The 11,711-nt window shown below is 44.6% G+C and overlaps 1 protein-coding gene across 3 annotated transcripts in view; it reads left to right on the top strand.

Annotated features, from left to right (window-relative positions):
- Window positions 1-2,111: 2,111 nt before the first annotated feature.
- FRS2 (fibroblast growth factor receptor substrate 2) overlaps window positions 2,112-11,711 on the top strand; it is a 94,620-nt gene continuing 85,020 nt past the window's right edge. For all 3 annotated transcript variants that reach the window (XM_084878906.1, XM_084878905.1, XM_084878903.1), the window contains exon 1: window positions 2,112-2,273. The gene's annotated coding sequence lies outside the window, so the exon portion shown is untranslated. The remainder of the gene's footprint in view (window positions 2,274-11,711) is intronic.

Below are 11,711 nucleotides of genomic sequence, written 5' to 3'. Positions count from 1 at the left end.
GATTCACAGGGTCTGAATGATTTGCCTTGGTAACAAGTTCACAGATGCTGCTGATGCTGGTAGTCCAGGGACTAGACCTCAGAGAAGCACTGGCACGGCTCTGTATAATTCCGGGGGTGGGGGCCTTGCAATCTGTGTTTTACCGAGGCCTCCAGGCGATTCTGGTGCACTCTCAAGTTCGAGAACCACTGGAACAGAGGTGAAAACCATGAGGGGACAGACTCCCATTCAGATCCTGACTGCACCACTTGCCAGTCAGATGACAAGGTTCAGTGACAAACCCGAGAAGGTCTGTGATTCAGGATTCCTCTCACTCTTCCTCTAAGCCCTTGGCCCTTGGTGGAAAGAGAAGTGGGTCCTGCCAACCCAGGCTCTGTTTTTTATTCCCTCACACTCGAAGGCACGAAAGGCCGCTTGAACTTGGGTATTAGGGAAGTATTTACAAACACGTCTGCGATCACAAAAATAAAATAAACAAATAAAGCCAACAGCAGAGGCATTGTTTGAGTTTTAAATTCCTAATAACGGTTGTAAAACATTTCCATTTCTTCTGCCCTTTGAAGTAGAAAATTAAAAAAAAAAAATCTTCCTCCCCCACAGTTTTAAGAGATGCTTGTAAGTTTGTTTTGCAGATAGTATGCATGCTAAGAGGGTTTATTCCCCCTCCCGCTCCCCACTCTCTGGCCTGAGATATAGACTCTGCCTCCGATGTTTGATGCCTTCCTGACTTTGTGGCTGAGGAATCTCTTTTTTATTTATTTTTTCCCCTGCGTTCCCTGCCTGGCAACCGACTGTGGGTCCTCATACTGTCTTGGCTCATAGTGTCGCAAGCCTCCAGGCTGGCCACAGGACATTCTTTGGCTCACCTTCCTTCATTTTTCCCATTGCAAAAACCTCTGCTCTTCTTTTATTCCTTAACTAACTGTTTCTGTTGCCTACGGCTAATCTTACACAGTTTTCCAAATTTCTCCCTGTCAGAGTGACTCCCCTGGAAGAGAAATTTTTCCTGTGGAGGTATGAGAATCGTGCTTTTTTAATTCAGTCCTATGTTGGCACTCGGTACCCTGAAGTGTTTATCACGCATGTTCACTTTGAATTCCAGCAACAATCCAGAGATGATTATATATGTATATACACACATACATACACATATCAGATGTATTACAAATGAAGAAACGGGGGCGTAGGGAGGTCAAGCCACGTGCCCAGGGTGAAAGAGTGAAGGCAAGTGCCAGGACCCAGGCCTGGAGAGGCCTCCGTCCAAGCTCCAAGCGGTGATGGACATAATTTAGGTGCCCGCACTTAAAAGAATTAAACAATCTTATTAGGGGTAGCTGAGCAGGTTAAAAACCAAGCGCCAATGTTTGTGGTGTTGAGTTTGGCATCTTTCGCTGGTTTCCTCTTCTGCAAGACGTGTGCCCCCCTCTCCAGGGGCTTGGGGATGATGAACTGAGTTCAGCACCTGAAGCGCTCCACAGGGCACCTACCGGGTAGTAAGCCGTCAATTAAAGTTAGCTATCATTCTTTTTTTTCTTTTTAAAATATATTTTATTGATTTTTTACAGAGAGGAAGAGAGAGGGATAGAGAGTAACATCGAAGAGAGAATCATCGATCAGCTGCCTCTTGCACACCCCACCCTGGGGATGTGCCCACAACCAAGGTACATGCCCTTGACGGAATCGAACCCGGGATCTTTCAGTCCACAGGCTGACGCTCTATCCACTGAGCCAAACCGGTTTTGGCAAAAGTTAGCTACCATTCTTTTTAAAAGAGGCCGATTGGCGTGGAGAGAGCATTCGAAAGAGCAGAGCTAAGGCCCGGTGTAGGCTCTGGGCCCTCATCACCAAAATTCTTTGAGCCTCAGTTTCCTCCCGCGTAAAACGAGGTGGATGGATGGGAACCCGAAAAGCAGCGGTCGCCTGGGGACCACGGGGCCGCGGGGCAGAAAGGGTTACCGTGGAGTCGGGGATGCGGGGGGGTGAGGGGATGGGGTAGTTGGGGATGGGGTAGAGGGGGGAAAGGGGGAGAGGAAGAGGCCCCGCCCCGCCTGGGAGGACCCCCGCCGCTCCCGCCCGCGAGCAGTTCCGGTGCCAAGCCCGGCCCTCCCCGCTCCCCCGGAAGTGCTTTTCCCGGGTTCGGGCCGGAGAGAGGCCTGGTAGGCACAGCCGCGGAGGCTCCATCGCTTCCCATTAAGCGCTCCTGCCCGGACCGGAGCCCGCGGGTCCGCGCCCGCCGCCCCGCGCCCTGCCCGCTCCCAGCGCCGGGGCCCACGGTGAGTGGCCGGGGGCGGCCCGGGGGGCTGCGGGCCGTGTCGGGCCGGCGCTCCCGGGGCCCCGCTGCCCGCTCCGGGTTCCGGGCGCCCGGCCGGGGTGGGCTGGGCTGTCGGGGTTCGGCGGAGCGGGTCGTCGCCCGCCGCGGTCTCGGCCCAGCCCGCCGGCCGGGAGGGAGCGGGCCTGGGCCGCGGGGTGGGCGGGGCGGGGCCGGGACCGGGTTCCCGGAGCTGTTGTTGCCGCCGGGACCGGAGAGTGGGAATGGGCCGGGCCTCGGTCCGTCCGAGCCCCCTCTTTTCTGCTCCCCCGAGTCTCCGCACCGCCTCCCAGGTTCGGCCTCCCGTGCCCCACCCGGGCGGGGCTGGGGACCCGGACACCGGACTTAGTGTTGGGACCCAGGTCCCGACATTTTCGTCTCCTGGGACCGCCTTCGGGCTGGTTTGTTCAGCCCGGGTCGCTGAGGTGGTGTCTCCTCCTCGGCCCCAGGGCGGGGCGATGCGGGTGTCGATGCCCGAGGTCTCTCTCTGCTTCCCAGCCCGCCGCGCCCGCGGGCTGCCCGGGTCGGCGCGGACCGCGCTCGGGACCGGTTCTGGATCGGTCTGTGTAGCCCCGGCGTGCCTCCCACCATCTCTAGTGACCGGAGAGCTTGCCCAAGCTATTGTTCAAGTCGCTTTCTCTTAAAACAAACAACTCGAGGAAAAATCCGTTCAGATACGTCTCCTTGTTTTCTTGCAGACGTACCAAACGATGCTATTCTCTAATCTGTGTTCCTAATCCCCGTGGCTGTTTGAAGTTACGGTTGTGTAATGAGTTCAGCCTGCGGTGGTTGCAAGAATGGATTGCAGAGGCTTGGAGAATTTATTAGTCTCTTTCTCTCCCCCGAAGTTTGTATGTACTTCATGTCTGGAGCTGTCATTTTTCCATGACTTCTAAAGAAGAATGGCTTCTCGGTAACTCCTAAGAGGTTCCCTGTCCTGTTACAGCTGTTGTACCAATGCAGAGTGCACGCTGATGGGCACAGGTGATTCGTTTATTGATTTACTTATTTATTTAAGAGACTTCTATTATGAAGTGTGTAGCGCAGATAAAATTGAGGACTTCCTAAAGAAAAAAGTAAAGTAGGTATCTTTAATGCATAGATTTCAGGAAATAAACCGATGAAAGGTTTGTAGGAAATAAGGGTTTTCTACATTTAATAGTGATTTTTTTTTTTCAGTTATGGTCATAAGGGAATGTAGTTACTGCAGATTATGACTATCAGCAGATGACCAGTGTTTTTGCAGTGTAAAATGTGCACAAGCCACCTTTGTGCAGCAAGCGACACTTCCCTGCATTTTCACCTGGTGCTTGTATTACGGTAGGCTTATTCTGAAGTTATTTGGGTACTTAGCTCCTTCTCCTCCCACCACTGACAGGGGAGGCAATTTGAATTAGGGAGAACAGGCTGAAGTAACAAGTTCAGTGAGCTCTCCTATGCAAAAGAAAATTTATTTCAGGATTGTTGCTCTTCAGCAGGCAGAGGGTGGATAGATGCTTTTTTAATTTCCTAGAAAAGATTGTGGAGGAAAGGTTAGCTGACTGACATTTACATTTAGATAGAAACTGTAGATTCTTAAGCATTTGAAGTGGTTACTTGTTTAGAGCTTACAGTTAGAGTATTATAAATGAGAGAAGCTGGAAAAGCAGTCAAGTTAAATATGGTCATGGATCCGTACTGATGGTAGTTAATGTGTTTTGAAGGGAAATATTTCAAGAATTGTAATGGCAGAAAAAGATGCTTGGGAAAATCAGATACCCTTAGGTGCTGGAAATTTTATTGTATTCAAGTCTATTCAGTAGATACTGAACATTTGCACTGTAAATTATATTATTCAAGTAAATTCAACTGATATTGAACATTTGCTATGTTAGACAGCCATGCCATGTACGAGCAAATAAAGATACAGCCCTAACAACTAAGAGTCATGTTTTGGTAATACTTTTCTATGATGTGTCAGAAGTAATGAAGAGATGAATTGTATTGTTTAAGCATGTTAAGCAATTTTTCTAATTGCTGGTGGTAGTGTGTGCTTGATGAAAAGCATTATTAGGCTTTATAGGGTACAGAGATGAAATCTCCCATCTTTAGGAATTTGAAATTTATGAGGGGATGTAAGATATTTGCATAAACATTTACTACATAAAAATATGTACATGTATAGGTTTGATGTAAAGTTTGCAGTTGTTTGAAAGGAAAATGGGCTCATTTTTAGCTGGAGTAATTATGGAGAGTAGTGGAGGTATAGTAATACTTCTGAAATTAACTCTTAAACTATTATTTATTGAGCACTAAGTGAGCATCAGGCTTTCTGCTAATTGGGGACTATGTACATAGCAGGTAACTGAGCCCTAATTTGAATCCAGATCTGCCTGATTCCACGCCTGTGTGTGTTTCCACTACATCATGCTACCTTCCAATAATCTGGTAACCTGAGTTCAACATTACAGAGGCTAAGACTTTTCTAAGACAAAAATGTGTGTGTTGGGAATAGATGGATAAAGAAGTCTTTTCCAGTAAAGAGAATGATGTGAGCACAAGTGTGGAGGAGGGAACAGTCCTATGATTGAGTCCGGTGTCCAGGTCCCCAGCCACACCCAATGGTATACAAGTTCATTGTGTACTCAGAGAAAAGTTAGTGGACCAGGTTCATTTTAGGGAATAAGAGTTGAGGTTTGAAATTTATTTATTTTTAAAATATATTTTCATTGATTTCAGAGAGAAAAGGAGAGGGAGAGAGAGAAATAAACATCAATGATGAAAGAATCATTGATTGGCTGCCTCCTGCACACCCCACTCTGAGGATGGAGCCCCCAACCTTGACATGTTCCCTGACTGGGAATCAAACCGTGATCTCCTGGTTAATAGGTCGACGCTCAACCACTGAGCCACACCAGTCAGGCTGAGGTTTGAGATTTAATTTGGAGCTGGAATATGTTTAAATGCTGTACTTAGGAGTTCAACATTTGGGAGGTAATGAGAAACTTCTAAAGTCTAAAAGTGTAGTGTGTAGAATTTTTTTGTTGTGGAAAGCTGACTTTCAATATATGGAGTTGAGCCTTGAAAATATGGGTTGCAATTGTGTGGTATCATTTATATGCAATAAATATATAGAGTACTGTAAATGAAAGTTCTTAACATTTTCTTTTCTCTAGTTTACTTTTTTGTTACAATTATTGTATTATTTTTCCATACAGTTGTGCATATGTAAAACAGTTTATTCTTGTATTATTTATTAATTATTTTCCATAAGAACAACTGTAAACCTACTTTTGCCCCACCCTTTATGTTAATCAGCTGTTTATATTATTGATAACACTTTTGATCAACAGGCTATTAAGATTTTGGGGAGTCAAAAGTTACAAATGGTTTTTCAACTTTTGGGGATTGTTGGTACCCTTAACCCCCACATTGCTCAAGGATCGACAGTAGTATAAATACTGGGCAAGCGTCATGGCATTGGGATGATTTAGTAGGTGGTAGAAGGAAGGATTGTTGGGAAAGGTTTGGAGGAAGTTGAAGTTGAAGGCCATACTTATTTTAAATGTGAGTGATGGCAATGGTGGTGCTAGTAGTAGAAATATGGGAAAGGGGATGCTTAATGAGATTAGTTTTGAATATGTTGAATATGCTTTTTATATACTTGCCAAACATGGGGAATGCCCAGAGGCTTTTGTAAAAGTGGGTTTGTAGTTAATGCTAGAGGGCAGTTCTAGGCATACATTAAACGTGTGTAGAAAATAATACATGTACTTGTTGAGTCTGTATAAGGAGTTAGTTGAAAGCAGGGAGAGTTTAGGGGAAAGAAAAAATTCTCTTAGATGGTATCTGTTTAAAATAGCAGGAAAAGACACTAGATAAGTGTCTATATTGTGGGTAACATATGTGGTAATCTGTGTACTGCTCCCTCCTATTGCAGATTCAGATAGGATAGAAAAAATCTGGTTATTAAAAATTCAAGTGGGGCCCTGGCCGGGTTCTCAGTTGGTCAGAGCGTCATCCGAATATGCCAAGGTTGTGGGTTCGATCAGGAGTATAATAACAAATTGATCTCTTTCTCTCTCTCTCTTATAAAAAAAAAAAGGAAAAATCCAATTTGGAATAAAAATTTATTGCCATTGCTTTCAAGAATACTCTGCTATCATTGCCCTATTTCAGGGGGGTCAAACTATTTCACACTCATTTGGTCCAGACTATCAAACTTTGGTCACTTAAGACTTGTTTGGTTGGTTGTTTTGGCCATTTGCTGGCAAGTGATATGTGAGGATTTGGAAGCAAATCTCTGAATACGGTATTCTGTTTATTTATATGTATGACTTTCAGTTTTGGTTTTAATACCAAGAACCTCTAAATATTCGAAGATAATTTTTGTACCTTCTATTACTACTGGCTGCTAATTGTGCCTTTCCTAGAAAATGGCATTTAGTTACATATTTTTTCTTCTAATTCTTTAATACTTTTGATTAACATGAGTGGCTTTGTCTCTAATATTCTCAAGAGGAAAGAATGATAAGATACTTTTAACCATCATGTAATGATAAATATGTATAGTCTATTTTAATTTGGAAACTTTAAGAACTATGGAATTATAGAATTGTGTGGTTTTCTGTTTAGATATTTAAATAGGGGGAATCTGTGTTAATGTATGGAAGACTGTAATAGTCTTCAGAATGAAGCTTACAGTTGTAACTTTTTGAGGGAAAGTTTTATTAATTTTAGACTGAGTTGCCATGGAAGTGTTTATTTCCTTCTTGAAATTAATATGTTGTTTTGTCTTTCAGGAATATGTTTTTCACTATATCACAGGCACATGGGAATACCCCATAGTCCTGTGTCAGTGTTGTTGGAGGCAGGGGGTTTGTGTGCTTTGTCTGGGCTGGTTGGCTTAGTTGCAGTGAGCCTGGTATTAATGAGGCAAAGGTCAGGAGTTCCATTTAGCTTCAGTCTGAATGATGGCCAGGGAGTATACCTCTCACTCCCACCAGCTGCCTTGGAAATTCCTCGGTTGTCATTGGTCATAAAGGTGACTGGATTAGGGCGGGTCTTTATAACACTGGAAGAATATTAGAGGAAACTTAGTATAATGGTTAGGAACTCTGATTCTGGAATTAGACAGGCCTGTGTCAAATTCTTGGTCTGTGACCTTGGGAGAATCCCTAAACCCCTCCAAGCCTCTATTTCCTCATTATTGAATATTTTGTTTGGGCATGCCCTACTGTTGCTTGCTTTCTTCACGTGGGAGTTAGTTGCTTAGACCTGTCATTCCCAAATGCTGTACTATGGAGTGGTGTCAGTCCATGACAACATTTTCACTTGTCTGAAGTGAGAATGAGAATGAGTTAGCTTCTCTGAAAGCTAAATCTATTGAATTTAAAATATGTTTTTCTAAAATTATTATTTTTTTTTTTTTTTACCATTTTTTGGTGTAAGCATATTCTTTTATGAAATAATGGTGATGGTAATTGGCAATTATTTTCTTTTTAAATGTCCTTGGCAAAATAAAGGTGGCACCTTTGATTTTTTTATTTGATTTTTTAAGATTTTGGTTCTATGAAAATCTGATAATCTTGGTTTAAACAGAACCAGGGTTGGGAGGAGAGTACCCATCCAACATATTTATTCATGTTCAAGTTAGATTTGTGGTGGTCTGCCCTTGTATTATGCTAAGGGACTATATTGTGCTTCTTACCACCGTTGAATTTAATTTTGTCAAGTTTTTACATTACTTACAGGACATTTCAAGGGATAGTTCAGATTGTTTTCAGTTGAGTTCAGACAAGTTGCTCCAAATTACTTGTTGAGGGCTGTGTTTCTCAACAGAGTCCCAGGGGGTGAACTGGCTAACCATGGGCGCTGCCTGAGGGTGCTGCTGTAAGTCATTGCTTTGGTGATTAGCCAACAAGATAAATAACTTGCCTTTGACATAGTGGAGTAGTAGAAGCCGGCTTTCCTTTTTACCTCTTCTGCAGGAAAGATCCTTGAAGCTACAGCAAAAAAAGCTTTTTTTTTTTTTTTTAAATTTAGCATAGCAAGTAAATCTTGTACTACAAATATCAGTATTCAAAATGCTTTCTAGAGAAAGAATAGTTCAGCACTTTGCATAATGGGTTATGTAAGTGGAGCCACAGAAGTCCTCCAGGGGACACAGGCCAGTTATTAGCATAAGTGTTTATTGAAATTACATTCATTTGTCTAGCTGAGAAGTTTATTGACTCCCTGGTTCACTTAGAGGGTGTGTGTGTGGGGGGGAAATTTAAGGTGCAAACCTTGCCTAAGTGACTGTTAAATTAAGACTTATTTGTTTTCTTTGAGTGTTTTGGTTAGGTAATTTTATTATTATTTAAAAATATATATTTTTTTATTTCAGAGAGGAAGGGAGAGGGAGAGAGAGACAGAAACATTAATGATGAGAGAGAACCATTGGTTGGCTGCCTCCTGTATGCTCCCTACTGGGAATCGAGCCTGCAGCCCGGGCATGTGCCCCTACTGGAATTGAACCGTGACCTCCTGGTTCCTAGGTTAATGCCCAACCATTGAGCCACACAGGCCAGGGCCTAAAATTTACTTGTATTACAAAAGTGTACAGTATAATATATGTACAATTTAAGTAATTATAAAATGAACTACCACTCACCACTAATTAGCTTAGAACACTGCCAGCATCTTTGAAGCCCTTTATACTCGTCAGTATTTGTGTTTAATAATTCCCCATTCCCCCTTCCCCAACCCCTGGCAGCAACTATTTATTTTACTTTGTCTCTGTATTTGACTATTTTAGGTACCTCCTACAATATTTGTCCTTTCTTGTGTGCCTTATTTTACTTAGTATGATATCTTCAAAGTTTATACTGTAGTATGTTCATTGAGTTTTTAAAAGTTTCGTGTACTATATATTTTTTACTTCTAGAAGTTTCATTTCATTCCTTTTTAAGACTCTCTTTTTTTGTTGTCTTATTCCCTTTTATTTTTTAATCCTTACTGGAGGATGTAATTATTAATTTTAGAGAGATGAAGAAAGAGAAAGAAAGGGGAAAAAAGAAAGGAAGTAAGAGAGCCAGGGAGGGAGGGAGGGAGAGAGGGAGGAAGGAAGACAGGAAGACCGGAAGACCGGCTGCCTCCCATGCACAGTGAAAGGAAATTAATTAGAAGGTGGCCGGTGGGGTGGGACTGGGCAAGACGGTCTGCACATGCCCTGGAGCCAACTTCCTGCTGTCCATCTTAGTGTCTGCAGAGTGAGTGGGGTCCCTTGGCTTGGCCTGTGCCCCTCTGGCAGGTGGTGACCCTTGGCTTGGCCTGTGGGGATCAGGTGAAACTGGCTCTCTGACATCCCCCACAGGGTTCCAGAGTGCAAGAGGGCACTCTACAAAGTTGCTGTCTTACAGGGTGTGGAATGCAAATGCAAATGTTCAGTAAACCAGATTCGGGCCAGCAGTGCCCCAGCAACAACATAACCCATTGCGGAAGGTGGAATCATGTGGCCCTGTGAGGAATTGGGCTCCGTCCTCTCTGGTTTTGGGGTGCATCACCCGAGAACTGCCGCTGCCAAGTCACTGCAGCTTGGCAGCTCCTGCATTGAGTGTATGCCCCCTTGTGGTCAGTGTGTGTCATAGTGACTGAGGGACACTTAACATATTAGCCTTTTATATATATAGATAGATAGGTGTAATACATAATGTGTAAGCATATGTAATATAGATTGTTGCTGAGAGCTAAAGCTTGTGTGAAAGGGTTTTTCGAACTTTGCATTACAAGCTAAGATTTTTCAGATAAAAAAGTTGATTTGCACAAAGCAAAGAAAATTTGGCTTTCTTGAAAGCATTTTGTGATAAAGATTAGTGTGGCAAGTTTTCTGATACTAGCTTGGTTCTTTTCTTAGACATATCTTTAAGATTTGGGTGATCAAAAGAAAGGATTTAAGATCTCCTAAGGTCAACTTTTGCATTGATGCTAGGTTGTATGTAGTGTTGATTAATGTCATCTTTTGCCCTGGTGAATTGGTAGAAGCTGGACCCTATCCAAAAGTATACCCATTAAAAAAATTTTGTTGTTAATCCTCACCTGAGGATATTTTTTCCATTGATTTTTAGAGAGAGTGGAAGGGAGGAGGAGAGAGAGAGATCGATATTGATGTGAGAGAGAGACATCGATTGGTTGCCCCTGCACGTGTCCAGACCAGCCCAGAGATCAAGCCTGAAACCAAGGTATGTAACCTTGACTAGAGTGGAACCTGAGACCCTTTAGTCTGTGGGCTGATGCTCTAACCACTGAGCAATCAGACCCTTTTTCCCCCCTCCTCCTTCTTATCTTCTGCCTCCTACCTCCCACCTCCCATTCTGTTAAAGCTGGAGGAAATTGGCCATTGAATCTTAGCTAGAAAATGAACTCATCCATTGATTAAGGGAGCCTAGGGGGGCATGGCAGGCGTGCAGTGTAGCTGGACCTGCCCTCATTCTCCAAGCCACCCAGGGCCAGCCTGAGGTGCAGGCAAGCCTCGGATGGCGGCTGCCCAGCTGCCCAGCTGCCCAGGGCCGCCCGGGGCTCAGGTAACAAGGGCCAGCCGAGAATTGCGCTGCTGGCAGTGGCAGCAGCAGAAAGGCTCGACTTCCCCTGATAACCAGGTTGCCTCCCACCCCTGAGGATTCCTGGACTGTGAGAGGGGGCAGGCTGGACTGAGGGACCCCCCCCTCCAGTGTATGAATTTTCATACACCGGGCCTCTAATCCTCTAGTGTGTGTGTGTGTGTGTGTGTGTGTGTGTGTGTGTGTGTATGAAACATGCAAGTTAGGCTGGAACGACCTGACAGGAGGTGGTTGTGCATACAGTTGAGGCCTGGAGTGGACATGGAGAGGGGAGATTGGGGGGACTGCAAGCCGCTATGCCCTGGCTCGGGGCAGCCCCCCAGAGCCGGAGCAGACATGAACAGGGACGGGGGGCCGGCCCACAGCCCCCATCGCCAAGCACAGTCCTGGAGAGGAAATGGCAGGTCTGCCTCTCACGGAAAGTAGCACGGCTCCCTCCCGCCTCCCGCCTCCGCGAAATTGGCCGGGTCCCTCCTGGCTCCCGTGGAAGTGGCGCAGCTCCCGTGGGTGCCAGCGCGGTGGCTCACTTCCACCTGCCGCGGAAGCCGCACGGCTCCTGTGGAAACTGTGGCTCCCAGCGGTGTGCTTCAGTTTCCGCCGACTCCCGTGGAAGCGGTGGGCGGCCTACTGCATGCGATATTGCGCGATGGGCTACTAGTATTATATAAATGAAGTAAAAAAGTATGTAACCTTTTAAGGTACATATTTTAAATATAACTTGTATTCATTCTAAAAGTAAAACAACACTCTATTTATTTATTTATTTATTTATTTTAATCTTTATTGTTCAGATTATTACAAATGTGTTCCTCCCCCCCCCCTCC

Source organism: Pipistrellus hanaki (assembly GCF_964339955.1).
Source record: "Pipistrellus hanaki genome assembly, chromosome: 3".
Classification (NCBI taxonomy): Eukaryota; Metazoa; Chordata; class Mammalia; order Chiroptera; family Vespertilionidae; genus Pipistrellus; species Pipistrellus hanaki.
Note: the sequence above shows the minus strand (reverse complement) of the source record. Positions and strands in the feature narration are given on the sequence as shown.